Genomic DNA, 22,420 nt, shown 5'->3' on the forward strand with positions numbered 1-22,420 from the left:
ACGCGATTCCCGATATTTCCGGACGACCGGAAATGACGGCCGGATCGATACACCCGCGATAAAGCCTCGGCAAATATAATCGCGCGAATCACCACCCGGTAAATAACGATCCGCCGGCAATAGCTGGTATTAATGCAGCTTTTAGATGAATCAGTAAGTAATTCAGCGTACGCCGAAGCATTCGCGCAATCTGCGCGAGAATCGAGGCTAATTGGCCAGTTGCTTTGTCCGAGCAATATACAGTTTTCGCGCGGCCATTTGTCGCATCGGGGTGCACCCGCAGAAATCCGTCGCATCGAATAATCATTTTTGTTCGTATAAAATAAGTATCCGCGTTTTATCTCTTCCATTGTTTAACAAGCTACAAAGTATCTTCAATTCTTCGCGTAACGGCTGCAGTTCATTTATGAGTAATCGAAGCTATAACGCGCGGCTGTTTGATATTCAAAGAATCTTTCACTTAAGAATAATGAATAACGTGTACTTGATGAGGCACTCTTTTGGAGATACTAGAGGACAACCTTTCATTAGCCGCTGCCTCATATTTCTTCATGGAAAATTAACGTGCTGCGGTAAATAATCACCTGTACCACTTCTACAGGCAGCTATTGTTACGGAGAAATTTCTCTGTGTGGATGCGAGCGAAGCTATTTGTTTCAGGTCGTTCGGAAAATCGTTTCGTTTTCTCAAGGGATAAAATGAAAGGCAATTTATCACATTTTATCAGGCATCTTAAAGCTTTGTACATGCTTGTACAATTTCTATTTGTTTATTAGCAAAAATTTCAGTTGTACGACCTTTCGCGACTTCATTTGAAATGAAATTTGGTACGGTTCGGATATTTTTCACGTGCGACAACCTGAGATTTCTTGTACCTTACGGTGAAATGAGATGTACAAAATGTTTGCATAAAAATCCGCCGGACTATGTTCGCGTTCGATCACTGTCGATTTAACGAGCTCGAATCCGCATTAAAGAGCACCTGAAGCCCTTCATTTAGCAATATTTCTCTCCGCTCTCGCGGAACAACGATTTCTGCGTGCTCGTTAGAAAGCCTGGCAAACGGAATTATAAACCAATCGTGGTTTTCGCAGGTTGTCGGGTCCGCGCGTTGCGTGCCGGATTGTCGCGTGCGTGTCGCAATCAATATTGCCGCTCGAGGTGTTCTTGGACCGCTTAGAATCGCTAATTTATGCCCAAGACGGAGAGTGTCTCGCGTTCCACTTGGCAGACCAACTGCTCGCTTTAACCGGACATTGTTATCTCCACTGCAGGAGAACTGAAGGACGATAAGAATATTCGAAACCTAAAAGGTTCGCGGGAAAAGGGGATCGGGAAGCTAACCGTGAATCCTTTCACCGGCGGCGAAGGATTAATCCTGTAAAATCAGGTTATAATTTATTGCCAAGCCACAGTAATGCAACATCAAAGACGCTCGAAATGACGTTCCGTTGGCTTCCTCCTTGTCATGGTTGCTTTTTCGAACGATCGCTTTGTTCCATTATCGGATCACTCGCCCTCCGGCTCTGTTCTTACTGACCACGTAAAATGGGAGACGTTCAGAAATTATACATCTCGAATGACGGAAATCAGATCCACGACTGAATCTTCGTGAAATGCGAAATTTCTAGATGAATTTGAACAAGTCGAATTTATTTCGAGCTCACTCCTTAACATTTCCTCAAAGAAATAAGAAATCCATACTATATTCTACTGTAATGCTCGTGATTTTGTTCGTGACTGATCAATATATATGGTACACCGTTCTCTCCGTGCTATTATTAAAAATATTTTATTTTAAACAGGCAAAAACACACTCCGATCGTTTTCTTTTTAGCATCATGATCGTAATTGGAGTGGATTTTCATTCGTGTTCGTTCATATTTGTTAGACATTGTTTAGAATATTTGTTACAATACGGCAAGGGGTTAAAATTGAATTAGAATTAGGCTAGAATTGCTCGGAAAAATTCCACGGCGTAGACGTTCATCCACGAGACACGCCGTGCGCAGGGCAATCCGTTGAACCGAGCGGAATAAAAACAGTAGACTCGGAGCGTGCATCTGCTCGAATCGGATATTACAATTGAACGTGGATGCACTTCCGCGGTGCATCTCTCTGTCGTTCGCCGCGGTTTCTCTGTCGTTCGCCGCGGCTCGCCGCGTGCCACCCGTGGATTTCCACACGACGACGGAGGAATGAGTAATGCGTAATTTGCATTTCGCGTGTGACTTTGTCTTCGCCGTTACCCGGAGAGTTTATTAATAATGCAATGGACGCGCGACCAGCGAACAAGCGCGACCGAGAGCCGGTTTTTTTTCTCTCGCCGTCGCAAACGCGTTGCATCACGTCGCTGTTTTTCTTTTTTTTTTTTTGTCCGGGGGCAACCTGGCCGCCGCTCATTTCCACCGGAACACGGCAATCAGCGGAATGCACGCTCGAAAGAAATGGAATTTCGACGACCGCTCGAAAACACCGTATCCCCATTTGATTCTCGTCTAGCTGCGAGCTTGTTGCCGGAAACTAGGTTGACGGACGTATCGCATGGACGTTTAAAACCACCAAGTAATTCAAGAGGAAAATGGTTGAAGAGCGATGTTTGATTAGTTCATGCGCACCGCGGGCGAACCGGCAGAAACGGACGGAACGTGCCGCGACGATTCTCCGATTCTCCGACGTGTAACAGACCGATCGGACGCCGGCGATTCTTGATGAAATTTCCCGAACAACTGCGTTTTACGGCTCTCGACACGTGTTTTTTCTCGGCCGTCGCACAGGTACAAAATTCAGTAAGCCAGCGCGATCAAGACACTGTTTACGCGACAGAACAAGTACGGTTTTTCACCCCTCCACCCCCCATAACTTTATGAGAAAGACGTTAGGGTTAAGAATAGAAGAGAAAAGAAAATTTATATAATTCGTATTGCTACATTTATTTTAATGCTTCGATATTGATTACTAGACTGCGGTTTTATGCAATTTTCAATTTTTGCAGACGAATTTTAAGAAAGTGGAATAAGATAGAATCTGATTTTCCGTGGTAGCAGTATTTTTAGATCTGACATAAATTAAAATCGTACTAAATTTTGTCATAGTTGCGTAAAGATTCGCTGTCTACTGATAACAAACGAATCAAACTTGATATCATTTAAAAAGAAAGGCGTAACATTCACATTCACTAAGCTTTGCATTTTAAAATCTTCATGTTAACATCTTTTCGGTAATTCTGCCATCAAAATGTTGATTTAATCCGCAAGCGACGAAGTACCAACACTTCGAACTTCATCCCGGGAACTTCATTCCGTCCGGCAGCCGCCAGAACAAGCAAAAACAATCGGCGAGAAAAGCAACGAAGAGTTTAATTCAACTGTGAGCCGAAAGCGACCAAAGCGGATTTCGCAGAGTGGCGAAACGTGAGTTACCATGGGTCCGGGTAATGGTTGACTTTTTATGGCAGCCCAGTGAGATACCCCGAATGAGCAATAGCTGGGACAATTCGAGGAAAACGAAATCCTGGGGCTCGGCTGCTCGAAGCATATCGGGCGAATTCGAGGGCGAAGAAAACAATATGCTACAAAGCGATAAAATGCAAATTAAACGGCGAGGCGGGGAAGCGCTCGAATGTGGAGCAACGGGAACCATTTTCCAACGGGGTGCAACGGCTGCAACGGTTGCATAAAGGAGAGCTGCGAATGCAGGCGGACTTTGGCCGAGAACTCCAAACTGCTGAAACTACGTAAAATCATGAATTTTTCCCATTGCGCCCCCGCGACAGGTATTCTTCAGTACCGTGGAATTTGATCGACGAGCGCTCAACCCTCGGAACGTTCTGATTTTTAGCACGGCTCTTCAGCTTTCAAATGGAATTTCTCAAGAAGGAGTATCGTTTAATAATTCTCTGTGATCGTGGCTCCTCGCAGTTTCTCTTCTCCTTCCCCGAGACTTTTACTCCGCTTTAAGGCGTTGCGTTCCGTTCGATTTGATTTTGTGTTTTTGTTGAAACGAACGAAATTACTGAACGGATCGTCTGACAAAAGAGTCGGCTGTTTCTTGTGTCCACATTATCAAATTTTCATCAGATGAAATAAAAGAATTTGTTGATTACAATATTATACACGAGTTTTGCGTGTCGTATGTTATAATATTTTTATTACGTGCGAAAAATATTCGTTTCAAACCTGTGTATAAGTTATGGGTGGTCGACGAAATGTGTAAAATTCTGCGATAGAACTTTTACTGGAAATGTACCTATGCATAAAACATAACCGGAATAAATTTCAACGAAATCGAGTGGTTGTTAAAATCTGGAATGAAATGAAATTCCACTGTGACAGAAAACAGTGGAATGCGTCGCGCGCGAAATGAAGAAAAGTATCAAAATATATTAAACAATCAGCTATTCTAAATTTTTGGCTAGTGCTTCTTTCATAATGAATTTATTGATAAATAAACTGGCACACTTTTCTACTGGAATCTACTTTAATCTCTCTGAAATGAAAACAATGCAACAGCACCTTTAAATTCTTTATTTTTCCGATTTTTTAAAGAAACGCAGTAAAAAGCATAACGCGCAAATGCGAAATGGTGCAGCTTTTCCGTGCGGAATTTCTTCGTATTCAGCGATGCTAGGTATTCTTTAAAAAAAATGAGTGGTACGTCGCAATTATGGTTCTCCGAAGCACCCTCTCAGAGAAATAACAAACCCACGCGTTCACCTCGTAAATTCCAACACTTAAAGACCCGTAGCCGTTGATATAATTCCGTGGCGAGAATCTCTCGGCCGCAGAGAGCTCGAAAGGTGCTCTAGAAGCGCGCATCTCGTTATTTCGTGCTCGATAATTTTATCGGTAAATTTCTACCGAAATTCCCAGCTGTTAACGCGTCCGAATTTATTCAACCAATCTTGCTGGTCGTTGCCGAAGCTTTCGTGCTTTCTATATTCACCGTTCCGCAATCGGGTCTCTTTTCATCTTCTAAAATTTATTCCACCTTTCGAACATCTCCGTTAAATGGATTGAACAGACACAAAGTAATCTCGCTAATGATCAACGATCGTAATTATCGTGAAATCATGTTCGTGACTAATGATCCCGATTACTAAGGAATCGAGCAACCACGATTAGTGGATAATTCAAATAATCAAAGCGAATGTAATTGGGGAGCACGATCAACTCAATAATTGTTGAACATGAAACGGTTACGTTTTTGATTATGATTAACGACAGCAATTCGATATTGTATATCGTTTTAATGATACCGAACAGATTTTAGAACGTTGCGTTACAGGTTGCAGATTACCGATTACTGTTTACTAAATTTGATTACTCTTGCCGACCCAATTCGGAAATGTTCAAATTAATGATTGTCGTTACTGGACTGTGTATTTTATACAAAGATTTTAAACAAAGTCTAACAAACATGAATGTTACGCCCTTCTTTCTAAATGAAATACAATTTGATTCGTTTGCAATCAATGTTAGCGATACACAAAATGGAAATTTCCTTTTCTCTTCCACGACATTTTTGCAACTGCGAATAAAATGAAACGGCAAGGGGGGTTAAAATCAGTGGACAAAACGGTTCAATCACATAATTGAATCACAAATACACTGACTGTCGATTTATCGTCGTCTAAAAAGAAAGATTATCCGTCGTTGCACGTGGATCTCGATAATTGTCGCGAATATATAATCGTTCTCGAGGGTCGGCCCTTTGTTTCACTGTTTACGAGTACGCCAACAACGGGACCGCCTCGGAAACGAACGGAAAAAATAAACGGCAACCGCGGCGACCCAGTTTACATTCCATTTTGCTCTTGAAATTTGGCGCGACTTCGTTCCCGCGATATATTTCATCCGGCATTTCATCTTTGTCCGGTCCCGACAGTGCTTCTCGACCTGTATCAACCGACCCTAAACAATTACGCGTTTTGTACAGAGTTTTTTTTTGATCCGTACGCGTGATCCGGTGCGAACATCAAACTGGGTCGCGAAGATTCTTCTGTATTTTGATCAACGCGGCAAACTTCCAAACGACATTACGCCCCCCGAACGTTTCATTAAAAACTTCACCGAGCAGTTCCGCGAGTTTTCTCGTTACGTAATTTAATCGTTCCCCGGTCCCGTTCCGCGCGACGGTTCCCGCGCCTAACATATGCGCGTTCTCGACGAGAAAGAAAGAGAGAGAGAGAGAGAGAAGAGGATCTAGGGGAGGATCCAGCTCACGGAGCGTTACTATTTAAAGCGCGATCACTGCCGAGTTAATCAAGCTCCTCGGAGAGAAAGAGCGCAGAGCTGCGACGGGTCAAAGTTTGCCGAACCGATAAAAATTTACGAGCTAGAGGCCAAGGAACGCTGCTCCACTTTACCCTCGGTTCCCCCTCATTGACGTCGTCCGTCCCGTTTGTCCCGGATCCGGCCTGGAACCAAGCTTTCCTTTTTCTTCGTCCCGTGTAGCCCGTTCTTCCCAGCGCGGCGTCGTCGTTCGTCTTCTGAATCGCGTTTATTTATCAAAGGAGAAATCACCGGGCGCGGAAGACACCGGACTGAAGAGGAGCTGGAAAGGTGGTGGGAAGAGAGCAACCCCTCAGACGCCAGGAGATTCTTCATGATATTTTACGAGGATTTCCCAAAGCTCTTCAAGCTAATTCACTTGAACGAACGATCGGACTCTGGATTAGTTCGAGGACCTCGGCCTCTTCGGCAAGTTATCCGACCGCTGTACCTTTCTTCCGGGGAACGCGGATGTCGCGTTAGATGCTGCGGCAGAAAACACTTTCCCTCGCATAATGTTTGACACGGAAAAGCTGTAACTCGCGCGGCAAGCGAGCGAAACAAAACCGTCACGCGTCGCGCCCGCGAACAACAACTTTCGGCAGCTGCGGTAGACACGTGCCCGTGTCTTCACACGCGTGCTGTCTTTAATTTCTCCTGTTAAGATTACGCTAGCGTAGAAACTCTGTGTAGTGTGTAAAACATACAGGGTCTGTCCGGAAAGTAATGCGACCACATTTAAAAAAAAATCTATTGAACATAAAAAAAAATTAGCAGAATTTTAGCACAATTTCAGAAAGCTGTGGCTTTCTTCCTCGCCGGGTCTGGCTTGCTTAGAAAGCAAAGAGCTCGCGCGACCGTGGAAAGTGTTTTCATCGAATGATCGCGTCGCGTGTGGCCGGCCTGTTTGCGGGCGAGATTAATCTCCGTGTTCCGTAAAAATTCGATTCTCACGCGAAACCGCACGCACGAACGGACAAATACGGTCGGCGTACCGTTGCACAGGTCGCCGCTTTGAAATAGAACGTACACAAAGAACACGGCCGCCACAACCGAAGCCGCGTTCCATATTTATTCGACGTCGGTCACCGAATACCATTATTATTAATTATTACCCTATCCGATAAATAACAACCCGCGTTGTTGGCCAGAAGGAAACTATTAGGTCGTTCGGAAAGTAATTTTTCGTTTTTCGTTTAGAGATGGCGTTGCTTCTGTTTGTTTCTAAAAGGTTTAATTTAAAAATGTATATTATTTTTTACATATTAAACGTACATAAGATAGAAAATAAATTCCTGTGTCACTGCAGCTCGTTGTAATTTAGTTGAAGAATTTTTATTTTGTATAGAGATCCACTGCCTAGTTTTATTACTTGAAGTCAATAAAATAAAATGTATAATAATTGTCGAAAAACCGCCACAGTACCGGAATAACGAGTACACACCTTGAACTAAATGATCCATCGGAAATTGTTTAATATTTCGCTGAAGAATGCGTTGTATAAGATCTTCCTTTTACGTGCAAAAGAAAGGAAACTGTCTTTCTCTTCAGTTGATGCTCAGTTATTTATTTGTATGGCGAATGTTCACGAATAAATGGTGTTTTACAATTTTGTTTTTATTTTTGCCCTCTTGGCTGGTGCAGTGTGCGTGGAGAACCTCCCCCGTAGTTGTTGCAACACCTCGACACAGCGTTGCAACCATCCCCTAGCATGCGAAACAGCCTGGCAGTGTTTCGCGAGAGCGTCGCCGAGGAAACACAGTTCGACTTGGGGGGTAAGTCCGATTCCTTTTGTTTCCGTCGTCGCTCGACCCCCGGTAATACACTTTTCCCCGTTTCCCCTTTTACACACGTCGATAAAACGTCTTCCGGGCGAACCGTTCTATATTTCCTGATATCCGCCTAGTCGCGTTCTCACGCCCGCCGGCGTTGTTGCCTCGCCGACCAAATTTTCCCGATCCTTATCCAAGGCCGGGCCGACGGCGGATATAAATCCCGGCTGTATATAGCAGTTTGTCGCGCTCCCTCGACCGGTTTCCGAACGGCTAAGGCTGTAAAAGTATACTGTCGTACTTCACTTTGCTGCGAATCCTATTTCTGCGGAGTATCTGGGATTACGATAGTTCGTTTACCGTGGAAACGGCGAACGATTGATCTCGCCGCGCCGAAACTAGGACAGCCGATGCCCCGCAGAAAACGTTCCCGCGTATGCTGCTGCTCCGGGGAGTCACGTTCTTCCCAACCTTTACGAGCCGAAAACTCGCCGAGCCGCGTAGTAAGACAAACCGATAAATTGTGTGTCAAAATCGAAGGACTTTTGACAGAAATGAGATTAATTATCTATATATAATAATATAATTATAGTATAATTATTTTTATTTTCGAACTAGTGATTGTCAAATCATTTCAACGAAAATATGATTTCATTAGTTTTGCAATATTTTGCAGGTTCTGCAATGTTTCAGCTTTAATTTAGAAAAAAATCATTGCTCTATCTGATTTCTATCAGAAGTTGTTTGATTTTGACACAGGATTCATCGGTTTGTTCCAGTGTGCGCCGCACGATTCAAAATCAAAGAACTTTCGATAGAAATGAGGTAGAGCGATGAATTTTTTTTTAAATTAAAGCTGAAACTTTGCAGAATATGGGAAAAATAGGGAGATTACGGTACGAACGGTTTTTAACCTTGAGAAAATTCGTTGAACTTGCACAATTTCAAGAAAATGTGGTTTCTCCGTTACCACGGGCGGAAACCTCTTGAAATTGTGCAAGTTTGACGAATTTTCTTAAGGTTAAAAACCGTTCGTACCGTGATCTCCCTATTTTTTCCATATTCTGCAAAGTTTCAGCTTTAATTTAAAAAAAAATTCATCGCTCTACCTCATTTCTATCGAAAGTTCTTTGATTTTGAATCGAGTTAGGTCAAATTTACCCACTGTGCGCCGCACACCGCCCAACGAGCCGGTACACGCATTAATTCACGTCGATCGCGAGCAGCCCCGTGGATCTCGCTGGATCTCGCCGCGACGCGTCATTTATCCTGCGCCCTCCAATCGCAGCGACGTCCCACCAGGATATTAGCTTCTTGCGATCATCGTGGCTCAGTGTTTCGAATGGTTCTTGCTGGCCCACGCAGTCCTCTTCGGGTTCTGAAGGGTTGCGGGCTCCTTGGGATTTCGACGGTCCCGGAAGAGATATCTCTCCTTGAGAAATGGAAATCCGAGGGGATGGAAAAAATCTTTCGGAATTTATCGGTTTGCCAAGGCAGACTGAGCGCACGGAAATTCTATCCACCGTATAGGGACCATTCCGAGATGAATCATTGCAGTTCCTGCGGGTTTTTACGAAATTGCGCGGGTTTGTGGGCATCTATAGATCTGCAAACTGTAAAAGCTTGAGGAATAAAAGATTCCGAGTTTGTGTGAAGTGTCACTAGACGAAATAATAGACGAAACAGCTCGCGATGGCGACCGTGACAAGCGGTGAAGAATTTTAATTTATATACAGTGTGAAGTAGCTGTTTCTCACACGAGATCTCGTGTACATAATTTCTACTTTTGCACCATTCGCGCGCAGTTACGATAAGGATCGTGGGCCGTTTTCCACGCAATGCATACCTAATGGCTGACTAAAATTATCTGACCAACGCGAATACAAATGGATTTGTTAGGCAACGCTTATCGATTTGGAACACGCGGATCGTTCCACCTACGTCTCGCGTAAACATTTGCCAGTTGGGTATCGAGGATGGACTCGAATCGATCAGGTTCAGCTTGATTCGGATCAGACGATGTTGAACTTCATTCGATTTCACCGTACTTCGATGCAACTTTTCCGTAACCAGATCAGGAGTCTTCGGGCAGTTCGACGAACTACAGTCTTTGCTACTTAATCGAACTAGGACGGCTCTGGCTTCTATTAGGTTGTTGCAATTGAAATGACGTTGTACAATTCGAAAAGTACATATCTCGTACATGAATTTGCCTGTGTAAGATTATTAATATTGTATAGTATACATGATTCAAAATCGATTTTCGTTCACCATGGAAAAAGAGGAAATTCGTATAATTTACTTGTACGAGTTCAAACTTGGACATACTGCGTCTGAAGCAGCGAAAAACATAAATTCAACATAAAAAAAATAAACACTCACACACAACGAAGGTTTGAAAAAGGTTCAAAACTGAACCGAAACGTTAGGAAAGAACAAAAGTGTTTTGTAAAATTGCTAGATTTATTAATTGATCGAAACGGTAGCGCCGAAAGCATCATTAAATTAAATATTGAACATTTACGATCGATAATTGGGATTAATTAATCGACTATGTTCGCCAATAATTTTACCGTCACGAGCAAGAAGCAGAATCGAGAGAAGTTGATCGAGCAGCTCGATTGCTTCTAACAGTTGAATCATAGTGGCTCGGTCACATAATTAAGCCAATCGAGGGGAGGGATTTCGAAACACAGCTGGCTGAAAACAACCCAATGGCGAATTGTCGGGAACGTTTCACAGGACTACACTGTAGAACGGAACGATCGAGTTCCCTCGAAGATTGCCGTTGAGCTTGATAAACTATCGCCGGGCGAAACTTCGAAATGAATCTTCTTTTTAAAGAATATAAACTTTTCAGTTTATCCCCTTTCAACGGTGCTCTGCTCTCTTCGTTTCGGCCTCCGCGTTCGTTTATCTCCTCCGCTTTCCCGGGAATTAATGGAGAACCTTCCGTTACAGTCGCGGACTCCGGCACGAGACGAATAGCATCCCCCTACCCCCACTCTCTCTCTCCCTCTCTCTCTCGTTCGATCATTATCGAGTAATTCGTTCAAGATTAAACTTCGACAATGCGGCTATCAATTGACTAATTAATTAATTCCGGCAAACAAAGTTCGGCAAATCGCGGCGCCGATGGGCTTAATTTAATTACACGCTGCCTGATCAAACGCTAATCGCTGCACTACCAAAACAACCATGAACGCTGCTCCGAACAAAACGCTTAAGGAAACACCGGGTCGAATATTAACCGGGACTCGAACACTCTTTCTCAAAATGTATGATTTCCCTATTTCTCGGACACGCAACGCACATCCTGCGAAAACTGCGATTGATTTATCATTCCGTTTACCAACCTTTTCTAACGAGCACGCAGAAATCGTTATTCCGCGAAAGCGAGTAGAAATATTGCTAAATGACAAATTGCAGATGCTCTTTAAAGCGAGTTTCAGCTCATTAAATCGACAGTGATCGAACGCGAACATGGACCGGCGGATTTGTATGCAAAAATGTTGTGCATCGATCGCAAGAAGTAGGAACTTCATTTCTCTGTTTGACTCACACATTCCACGGCTGTATTGCTACAATAAATTACAAATAATGTCAGGTTGTCGTATATGAAATATCCGAATTCTACCAGTTTAGCAAAGTACGAGAATCTATGTTTGACATTCATCGCGACAACCATCCGTCTAACATGCGAAATAGCTTGGCAATGTTCCGCGAGACCGTCAAAAAGCATCGACAAGATGCACTGATCACAGTAAAGAGTATTTCTACAAATTTCCATTTTTATAAACATTCTCGATCCGCTGGTACAGGAGTCGGGAACGTCAACCTCGGAGCGAGAGCGTCTTAAAACTGAAGTAGCGGCAGTTATACGGCTTTGCGAGAGGCCGCGATGTCGGTCGATAAACGCGGGATCCGAGAGCCAATTTCTGGAATAAAATGTCCATAATAGAGGCTGTTTCTGGTCTCGTTTACCGCGTAACTACTTGTTATAGTGTTTCTAAGCCGAGTTAAGTTGGATCTCCGTCGAGTTTGACGCGCAGCCCGAAGTAAGACGACTGGATGTGTATTGCCGGCTGTCTCCTCGGCAAATAAAGCGTTGATGAAGGATAATCATCGGGCGGGGGGCCGTTGTTTCATAAATTGATTGGCGTGTGCACGTCGAAGGGAAGCGACCGAGGGCGCGAGGGCTGAGAAAGCACGGATCAGCGAGCGCCTAACGTTTCGCATGGCTTCAATCAGACATCAACGTCGACTGCCAGCGAACTAAGTGGATCGAGCTCTATCAGCGGAACGGGACAATTAATCGGGAACGCGAACAACTCGCGTAAAGTCACCGGGGCCTTCCGAACTTGGAAGTTACACAAAGAGACAGATCTCCGACTAGTTAGAACCTTGGAAAGTAGTTGGCAGTTCTGAAGATGAACGTTGCTGCTTCAGTCTTTCGCGTGAAAATCGTCAAAATACAAGAATACAAATTTGCACACAGGGTGTCCCAGCTAAATGGGATCGTCGCTGTCCGGTTAGTACCCTGATAGAACATGTTTCTCGCGGAAAGTGGTTGACAGTTCTGAAGATGGATAAAGCTGAACGATGGCTTGCTACTTCAATCTTTCCGCCTCTTCGCAGTCGGAAAGGCGCCCAGGGATTTCCTCGAACGGATATATCATTCCTGTCCTTCGGAGAACATTGTATTATTCGTCGCCGCGGCTCCGAGCAATCGCGAATCCCATCTGCATGTTTGCTTGGAAATTAAGGGGATTTGTATGCATACGTTTGTTAACGTTTCCATATTGTCGCAACGGCACTCGTGTAACTCGCCGAGCGGGGGGAGGAGAAAAAAAGGTAAATTGTCTCGGAACAGAATTACCTTGTTATGAGATATGACCCGTTTGCGTCATAAACTATTTATGGGTGGCCGTGTGCCAACCCATTCTTCAGCGAACGCCACTTTGAGCATCGTGGATTCTTCGATCCTCCTGTAAAACGCGGGCAACTGACCAAGAAAGGAATTCCTCTCTTTACGATCGCGAACGGTCCGAGATTGAGGGAAGAACTTAAACAGCACGGTAAAGATTATTTTATTGGACCACGGGCGCCGCGTTTGCACATCCGCTAATAAATTTGTCTACAGTGCACCCTCAGAACGGCCAAACGTGTCGGAACTCGCGTGTTTTCGGCTTCGACGCCGGGATTCAGCTCGAAAGCCGCTGGATCGAGAAATTTCGAAGATCCTCCCCGGTTGAAACACTCGTTATCTGCAATTTCGAATAATCGGCACACGTAGATCGCTCTCGTTACGTCTTTCGCGAAATCCTTCCAACGGGACAACGAAGTTCAAAAAATCGTGCCTGCCGTTTGAAAAGGTTCGACAAAGGATTCGACGCAAAGGGGGAAAAACGCGAGCACGTGAAACGAAGAAATGCGTCGAGGAAGACGCATGAAAGGAACGAAAAGCAAATTCAAACGGTTTCGACGAGGTGTGTGTCCGTGTGTCGTGTTTCTTTTCGATTTATCGTGCTAGTTTTCCGTTCCTTCGAGCTTTCAGCTCTGCGCCTGGTCTTTGACGAGGAGATCGCAGCATGATCGAATTGAAATATCGATTGGGAAATAAAAATGTACCAGTTCTTTATTTATTAAATCAAACTTTAGCTTCCAACGAAAGAGCTCGATTAGCTTTCGTTGAATACTTTTCAACGAATATTGCGAGTTTATCACGACGACAATATATCCGCGATATTGAGACTAAATCATTTACGAGAAACGATGACACAAAGGCGTCTGCGAAAGTCGAAGCGATTGAAAATGTTATGAAATCTAGTTTATGCGGCTTGATCGATTTCCTTCGCTCTCGCCGGAGCATTATATTCGAATTTATTTAGCCTGTCGAGCATTAATATCGTCGTTTTAATAATCGAGTACAATTTGATGAAATTGATTTTGCAATTCCCCCCTCCGCCGGCTCGCTAGATGGCGATTTCTCGTTATGAATTCATAACTGGCAGTATAGAGGGACATACCGGGGATAATTCTACATCGGGCTCATTCTAGAACCGTAGCCGTTCTCATTGGCGTGGCTGCAAATCAATCTCCGTCCGCGTCGAACTTCAAATCACACTTCACCGAGCATGTCGCTTCCATCGGCGTAAAATCTGTTCTAGGTGCACGCGCGCGCGCGCGCGCGCGCGTATTCTTCGGAAAAGCTGGGTTGAAATGAAAAATCGATCAAACTTCCACGATTCAATCATAAATTCTTGTCAGCTACAACCAAATTCGAAAAACAGTTCCCTCGCCGATCGCTGGGCTCGTCGTTCGCGAAAACTTCTCCGGTCTCGCGTCGCAAACAGAATAATTTTTCACGGGATTTTTACCCTCCGGAAAAACTTTCTGCACGCGAACGCACCGAATAACAAGCACACTAGAATATTCCATAATGCGTACGCGTATTGTACCTAATAAATTTCAAAAACATAACCGTGGTCGTTCACACTCGGCGATATTGTTCTCTCCCGTTCTATTTGTGCACGGACCGTACAATGACCGATGCGTACCTGATTTCTCTCGCATGCGACACGATAAACGAAACTCTCACCTATCCAGAAAAAATTGGAAAGTTCAATTACGAGTTTGATACTTCCAAATAAAATTCTACGTTCTCTATTCGCGACGATTACGTATTCTACAGTTTCCGCCGGCAGTCGTTTAATATTGATACAATTGATCGACGAAATGAACTTTTATTGCGTCGGTGTGTGCTCGCCGGGAGCAAAATCGATTTTCATTTACCAATATAGTCGAAATTTTTACCCGGCAGTGCAAACGCGTCGTCCGAACACTTCAGATAATTGATTAAAATCGATGGCTGCTTAACTGAGTCCATTACAGTCTATGAATTGATTACCTTTCAGCCACAAATATCTCGGGATTAAATGATTAATTATTATTGGGCAGTGGATCTTTATGCAAATTAAAGTTTCCTGTATTACGACAAACCGGAGTGACGTACAAATTTATTTTCTCTCTTAATATGTCTAATTATTACATTGCGGATCTTTATGCAAAATAAAGATTGTCTGCATCGAACTAAATTGAACGTTATTTCTTCCCTTAATGATTTTAATGGGCGAAGAATCGTATATTGACGTCTTTAATTTTTAAAACTTTTCTACAATTTTGAATTTCATCTACTCAATTTTTCTATAAATGTATAAAGATCCGCAGTCTATTAATTATTATTATTATTATTATTTTGTAATAACGACAACGCTCTACTCGATGGCCTAAATGACCAGACCGAAAGGCAGGAGCGACGATTACGAACGTCAGATCCTGGAGGATCGGAAGTCTCGGTTCGGATGGTTACAAATAGGAAGCAGAGACTGCGGAGGGAGATATCGACGTCACGATCTTGGAGGGTGTGCTTAGCGCCACTTATCTCCCGGTTAGAGTGATATCGGTATGAAGATCTCTCAGGCATCGTCGGAGGGCGGGATAGGACCGCATTATCTTCGCTATTCGCGGCTCATTCGTCACTCGGGCTTTAATCCTGGAGTCTTCCCGATCGACGAACATTATCTCGGAGAGAATCGTCAGGGCTGCGTAAATCGAACGCGTCTGAAAAACGCCGGTACGTGCGTAGGTGGAAAAGATCGGTAACTCGACTTTTCTCGTATGTGTCGCTCCTGGCTTGGTTATTCAACCCCTTACCCTACAGCGTATTTATTGTAAAATTTAAAATTGAGGGGAAATTTTTAATTATTGAGTTGTTACATAAGTTCGTAAAGGTTATGGAAGTCTCGTCAAAGAAGTAAAGACGAACTTCCTGCCACAAAAGAATCGACGGTGTCGCCACGGAGAAAGTGGTAGAAGGTCAGACCGATTCGGGTCCATGTATCGCGAGATGCATCGAAGCGTATCGAGTCGAGTCGATACACCGACAGGTATCGATTTCGCCTATGGCTTGCACCGCCGATAACGGAATCCGCGTTGTCGCTCGTGACTTTCCGTGCTTGTTGGCGACCCAGCACCCGTGTAACGGCAAACAGCTAGCTACCCGACTCGTATAATTCGGATCAGACGAGAGCGAACTCCGAAATGTTAACAAGAAAGTAACTCGAACGACAAAATTCATTGGCTCGAGCTTAATTGTGTTTGAAATTCTCCTTACGATTTACTGGAAGTTAGCAGCGCTAGCGAGATTGCGTTGATTATGCTGCAACGTGCGTCTGGTTGCTTTACCTTCGACCAGGGGCTGTGACTGTGCTCGTCGAGGAATCTCTCGTCGTCTCACTTTGATCGTGTTTCTCGTTCCGACGATGTGTAACACTGAATTTTTCATTTTCAGGTCCCCTGCTGATTTCTACGGATTTCGGAGTCGCTCCTGTCGGGACGCAAGTAAGTTAAAATTTACACTTGGAGGCATTTTTTGAAATAGGCCCACACTTTGGATATAATTCATTTTCTGTGAGCGCTTCCACCCCAATCATCTTCCTCGTAGACTAAGTTCATTTCTTTTTATACTATGAATTTGACAAATGTTCTGTTTCAATTTAAGTTTCATCCTTAACGACCTGATGCCTGCGAGAATAAGCCAGCCGTTGATTTTCCACGGGAATTAAGCTAGTAAAAATGTAATTGCGAGCTGACCTTCGCATTTACGGCCGAATTGTCGAAGATGGTGCAATAACTTATCCGGAATCAAATGATCCGAAACACCTGTTCCTTATGGAGCCGATTCCGAGGCCACCGTAACGGAACAAGGGAAGACGTCGTAGGGCCGTGGGGTATTTGTCGATCAATTGAGGACAATAGATTACTCCTCCGGCTGTTTGGTACTTGGAACGATCAGGCCAGACTGTTTGGTCGGCTCGCTTTGTGAGCGAGACTTTGCTTTTGGGATTATGCTGGTTTGCTCGCGGGTAGACTCGAGTTTGGCCTGTACCGACGATTGCGTGGAAACCTCGATTACGCGAATTAATCGAACCGCGGTCCGCGATCCGCGCAAGCGCTTTCGCAAAAAAGAAAACTTTCCGACTGCCGCGTTCGTGTACGAACGAATATTTACAACCAGGTATCCTCTTCTCTCTCTCTGGTTCTCATGGTTTAACAGGCGAACAAATACGAAACGCGTCATTTGTGCTTGTCAATAACACGCAAGCCCGGGTAGTTTCAATTTATATAACCGTTTCGACCCGGCGGAATCGTAAACGTAAGCTATGCACAGAGTATGATCCGTTCGATCTACGAATCGAATGGTAGCAATCTATTAAACCCAAAACCGGTATCATTCCTTCCGTCCGTACGTAGCTGAGGATTAAATTTACAGATTACCGATAATCCCGTTCTTGTTGCAACAACGTTCGTACCTCGATATCGGGGTGTATCCGTGCACGATGCAGAGGGCATAATCTCTCCGGAAACCGTGAACCGTCCGCCGTTGTAATCCCCCGGATGTCGTTCGCATGAAAACACACGGCGGACAGCGGAAAGAAAGCACCAACGTGAGAACCACTGATCCGTAATAGACCCGTGTGCTGCGCTCCTCTCTCCACTCTTTCTCTCTCTCTCTCTCTCTGTCCCTCTGCTCGGGGCAGTGACCCGCGTGCTCACGGGACGCGAACCAGCCTCCTTATCAATTGCGTCATTATGAAGTTAACGATCTTGCCTCGTAACAATGGCCAGTCCGTATTGAAAGTCTCATAATCCTTCGCCATCTTCGGGCCGGATGTATCGTTCGTGTCGTTCGATTTCCCTCGGGCCGGAAGTCGCTGTCGCGCGATTCAGCCACGTTCCCCATCTTCTCCTCGTCCTGCTCCTCCTCCTCTTTTTACTCTTCTCCTCTCCTCTTCTACTTCAGCTCCGGAGCGCAACGTTTCAAACCGTAATCAATTCTAAACTGTACGAAGACAATGGCCCTTGTTGCGGACCGTCGTTGTCGCCCCGCGCCGGAAAACGCAAAATATAATCGGGAAACGCCGCGTTTCCGCTCTGCTGCACTCGATGTTCGACTTCGGCAAGTTCCCCTCGCCCGCTCTCACCGACAACGTGAAATATTAATTAATTCGACGGCGGATTGCGCCGACGTTTATCGCGCTTCGTTAACCCCTTGTCGTATTGTTGTCTTTACGGTTACAGTGGTTGAAATGGCTTTATTCCCGAAAGTGTCGTTGAAGAGGAAAGAAAATTTATCCTTTTTTTTGTATGGCTACATTCATTTTAATGATTAAACATCTAATTTGATTTCATTTGAAAGGAAAGGAGACTTTGCTTAAAATCTTCGTCGCGGGTGTGACTCGTTAAAATACGGCAAGGGGTTAACGAATTATTCCTTCTGTTCTGCTGAACGAAAAATTACGGAAAAATTCGTGAACGTCCTACCCAGCAGCGCGCACGACGGTGAATTATTTCAGAATTTTTGGTTTCGGAATGTACCACGTGTGTATTATTATGTGTATTTTTCAGACTGTTCAAATGGCTGGTTTAGGAAAATGATCGAGCGGTTAAAGATTTATACGGTGAAATGTTTCGGGCGGAAGTTGTAGCTTACAGAAGAGAGAATTCGTTCGACATCGCGCTAACCCTGAGAATTCTTGATAGAATTGGCAATTTCAATAAAGCGCGAAGAACACGAGGACGAAATAACCGGAATAGGTTACGAAGCCCGACGGGCACGCCGACCCGGATTGTCCGGGCTAAAAATGGTTTCGTTATTAGCATTCCGTAAACAGAAAATTGGAACGGGAAGCTTTGAATTTCCAGCCAAACAACTCCCAGAACTATAGCTTTTGTACGCCATGGCTTTTGTTAGCAGAGGCGGAGGACGAATTGACGTGGTCCTAGGGCGCGTGTAGTGGAGTCAGGATCTTTTTTCCACAGCTGTTTACATTCTTTTTTTTCCAACACGATTACGTACCCACCATCGTTCACTCGTTCGAGCGTAATTACGAAACACGATCAAGACTCGAAGCTTTCTTCGGTCGGAGTGATAAGTTGTCGAAGTATCGTAAGGGTTCGATTCGATTGGCGGCAGGACGGGTAATTAGGTGGCTCGTGCGTGAATTAACACCGCAGGAAGTAGACCTACAATAAAATCAATCAATGCCAGAAGGAACGGCGATTAAACCCGATACTTATATTAAAGAGCCTCGAGTAATTACTGGCAAGCAATCGTCGTCGCGTCGTCGTCGCTCTGAAAGGAGAACGGAATACGCAAATTACATTCCGGATTTGCGAACCTCCGCTGAATCGTCGTCTGCAAAGTCAACACGGTTATTACATTTCCAGTTCTGCGCTTTTCGCGATCGTCTTCCATCGCTTCACCGTTACCTCTTTTTCATTACCGCGTTAATCCAAATAATTCACTTAAACGGGGGATGTCCACATTGTACATTTTCGGGACGGTGGTTTCATTTTGTCGACCTCGACAGGAATTTCTGTTCGCGTTTCTGCAGCGCTGGACCCGTTTTCAATTTTCCAACACTGTAGTTTTCGTCGTAGACGCATCAAATCTGTCGTCTTTTAAATAAACAGGTAATTTTGCTTGTAAATCAAAAATACATGTTTCTAGTTAAGTTAAGTAGAATAATACTGAATATAATGATATCAATTAGAATATAAATTAGATCGAACCAGTGCGTCGAGAGCATTAGTACATCTTTTATTAAAAATTATACAATCGATATAAAAAGGAACATTTAATACTGAATATATATATTTTTATAAATTCATTCAAATGTTCTATTTGAACTACGACAGAACTTTTCCTCCAACCGAATATTTCATCAGCTATACTAAAAGCATATGTGCGCTTGAAAAATGATATTTACGGTGTCCATCGCCCGTCAGATTGACAGACCCTGTAAATCTTGAAATCTGAGAATTCGCAACAAGGGTTCGCAGAAACGTTCAATCCTGTTTGAATTAATCACAGAATTTAATCCGGAGACGACATCTTTCAGCAGGATTGACACTCTCGAGCGGCTTCGTTCCGAAGCACAAGCAAGAGAGAACAGCGGAGCTTTTCAAAATCGGAAGGTCTCATTGCGCATCGATCCATCAGCTCTATCTCTCTCTCTCTCCCTCTCTCTCTCTCTCTCTCTCTCTCTCTCTCTCTCTCTCTCTCTTTCTCTCTTTATCGCTGCAAGTATGTGCAAGAACTACTCGACCCTTTATCACCGTGTACACATCCCATCGGCTCGCATAAATCAAACAGGTCCCGTCAGACTTTTCCTACGGATTTACTTTTATGGTTCGCGAGAGCGATACGTCTGATTTATGCGGCTCGAACCGACAAGTGTCGTCCGCATCTGCAGGACACTTCGGGGTTCCTTCCTCGGATTTCGCAAATGAATGCGGTCTACGCGGTGTACACAGAAAGTTCTACAACTGGTGTAATCAAATTTGAGGCGGTAGACTCAAAAGCGGTAAGTAAAAGATCAATCTTGGCCGCGATCGCCCTCAAAAGTCCTATTTTTACGTTCACGAGGCGTGATTATGGAAAAATACATTTTAGTATGCTTGGCTCATGACTAGACTGCGGATCTTTATGCAAAATAACATTTTTATGCATAGATTGCAAGCTATACAAGTTAAGTAAACATTTATTTTCCTCATTGATGATTTTTATATGTTAAAAATAGTATATCGGCATTATTAAACTCTTTTAATCTTTTTCCTGATTTGAATTACACCTACAAGTGATTTTGCACGATATACAAGTTAATTAAACATTTGTTTTCCTCATTGATGATTTTTATATGTTAAAAATAGTATATCGGCATTGTTAAACTCTTCTAATCTTCTTCCTGTTTTGAATTAACCTCATTTTTGTCATAATTGTATAAAATCCGCAGGCTAGTCATTAATTCCAGTATACATAAATAATGAAGGGAAGGAAGACTTTCTTAAGAAACGAGTCAAAGTTCAGCCGTCTCCGATATCAGAATAATTTCTATGTATCCGCTATCACCTGCGTATTCTTCCGGAATACGAAATAGTCTCTTCAGCCAGAGCACGGTTCAGAAAAATCCCCGCGTTTTATTCCGGAATGGGTGAAGTTTCGTTCCAAGCCTAAGTCCTCTTATCACCGAGGTATCCTAAAAACAGACGCTTCATTCTATTTTTATCCGACCACGCTCTCTGGAGTATTATGGAATCGTACACGGACGCACACATACGCGCACGTACGAGTTCCGCGGACACGCAGAATCAGTCGTGATTGGCCAAGTCGAGTGTAAAGTTAATACATACTTTCTGCGGAATAATTACACTCGAAACCATGGGGTATAGAGACTGAAGTGGACAGTGAAAAGAGGTATGTTAATCCGCTGGGTGGCTCTTCCAACGAACCCTGCAAGTTCATGCGAGCCCTCTCCAAAGTTTTTAAGCTTTTTGACACTACTCCGGCTTTCCCCTTAATTGCCCAGACTTCCAGCCGAAGAACCGTACGTGTGTGTGTGTTACGTATTCTAAAAGTGGAACCGAATAACCTGTTCGCTCGCGTTCCAAAGCGAGATCACCGCTGTAAAATATACAAGAGCGTTCAGGAATAGTTCAGACACAGAAGATCGTTCTAATGATAGGACGAACAATTTCAGTGGAAATTTATCGACAATCCATTTCGTACAGAAACGATTGCCAGCTCATTCTTTTTCCAGTATATACCAAATGATTAACAACTCTCACGGCCACATTGCGGGTTTTATTGTCGCTGCTCGAAAATTTCGGTCACCGGACCTCCTTTTTTAAAAGGTCCAATTTCAGTGCACATCGTTTTAAAGATACGGTTGGTCCAAAAAGGATCCGAACCGTTGTTCGAAGAAATTTTTGTTATTCTAGCAAAAGTATCTGGAAACGCACGTACCTGCATGTGGTCTCCGGTCGGCAGGGTCCTAACAAGCAGCCTGCAACAGAGGAAACAAGAAGAGCGGGTAAACAGAGGATCTTGGAATCTGCAAAACGCGACGGTGCCCCATTAGGCCCGTGGACAAAGGGGATATATGGTCTTCTTTAATTCCCGGCGGCTCTTCAAAAGACTAAGCTCGGTTTGTTCATTTGGCACTGAACTTTCCAACGACTTTCCAAAATAAACATTGTCTGCATCGATTGCAAGAAATAGAAATCATGTATTGACATCTTGAATCTTAAAAGTTGTCCAACAATTTTCAATTTCATCTACTCAATTCTGCTATAAATGTGTTCTGTTCGAAATAAAAATGTTCTGCATTGATCGTGGGTAGCAGGAATACAATAAGAATTGATTTCATCCCCTGATGGTTTTGTTACATTAAAGATAATGTTACGATGTTCTTGAATTTTTCTAATTTATTACTGTTTTATACACTAACGAGCACGACTGATTCAACACAC

General features: G+C 43.8%; 1 protein-coding gene across 1 annotated transcript in view; it reads right to left on the bottom strand.

Moving 5' to 3' along the window:
* Kek5 (leucine-rich repeat, immunoglobulin-like domain-containing kekkon 5 protein) overlaps positions 1–21,954 on the bottom strand; it is a 214,778-nt gene extending 192,824 nt beyond the window's left edge. The window contains exon 1 of the mRNA XM_076440245.1: positions 21,915–21,954. The gene's annotated coding sequence lies outside the window, so the exon portion shown is untranslated. The remainder of the gene's footprint in view (positions 1–21,914) is intronic.
* Positions 21,955–22,420: the final 466 nt, after the last annotated feature.

Source organism: Lasioglossum baleicum, chromosome 2, assembly GCF_051020765.1.
Source record: "Lasioglossum baleicum chromosome 2, iyLasBale1, whole genome shotgun sequence".
Lineage (NCBI taxonomy): Eukaryota > Metazoa > Arthropoda > Insecta > Hymenoptera > Halictidae > Lasioglossum > Lasioglossum baleicum.